This window comes from Tupaia chinensis, unplaced genomic scaffold (assembly GCF_000334495.1).
Source record: "Tupaia chinensis unplaced genomic scaffold, TupChi_1.0 Scaffold143772_1, whole genome shotgun sequence".
In the NCBI taxonomy this organism is placed as follows: domain Eukaryota; kingdom Metazoa; phylum Chordata; class Mammalia; order Scandentia; family Tupaiidae; genus Tupaia; species Tupaia belangeri.
The window spans coordinates 5,398-6,072 of NW_006203621.1; the positions used below are offsets into that span (position 1 = coordinate 5,398).

Here is a 675-nt window from a genome sequence, read left to right on the forward strand (position 1 = left end):
GGAATGCACCACCAGTTCGTCTCTGACACAGACAGTCGTGCTCTGTGGGAGACACATGGGTAGCCCATAAGCCTGCCTCTAATGTGCAGACCAAGACAGTCATGCAGCCACATGTCCCTCATGCCATCACAATGTCTGTGCCCAATGAAAAGGTGCTAGCTATGTGTGAGAAGTACAGCTATGTGTCAGAAGGCTGACCCACCAGGAACTAGCCTCCGATGGGGGAGATTGAAACTAAACTAGTTAAGGGTGATGTTTATAAAACAAGGGGCGGTGGACAATCTGTTCAGTTTACTGATATTGAGACTTTAAAACAAGGGTTACTAAATGATCAAAAACAAATATCTTCCACCATAGCACCTGCCCAGCCAGATGGTGTAGAGTCTGAATGGACCGATGTAGAAACAAGGTGTTCTGTGGCTGTGGAGATGCGAGCAGGATCTCAGCTGGGGCCCGGATATCAGCATCACGCACAGCCCAAACGCAAGAAGCAATGAACCCACAGTTCCAGTAGCAGAAGAACATTCTTAGCTGTGCTGAACTCATATACAATACCAGAAATGGTCTTCTGACTCTCCCTCAGCTGTGCCATGTGCTGCCTGGATCAAAGTTTCCCCTATATTCCAAAGACATTTGGATTCAGAAAACTTGTATTCTATGCCTTGTTGTATTTAA

At 46.5% G+C, this 675-nt stretch overlaps 1 pseudogene; it reads left to right on the top strand.

Annotated features, from left to right (window-relative positions):
- LOC102477141 (kinesin-like protein KIF23 pseudogene) overlaps positions 1-497 on the top strand; it is a 3,311-nt pseudogene extending 2,814 nt beyond the window's left edge.
- Positions 498-675: the final 178 nt, after the last annotated feature.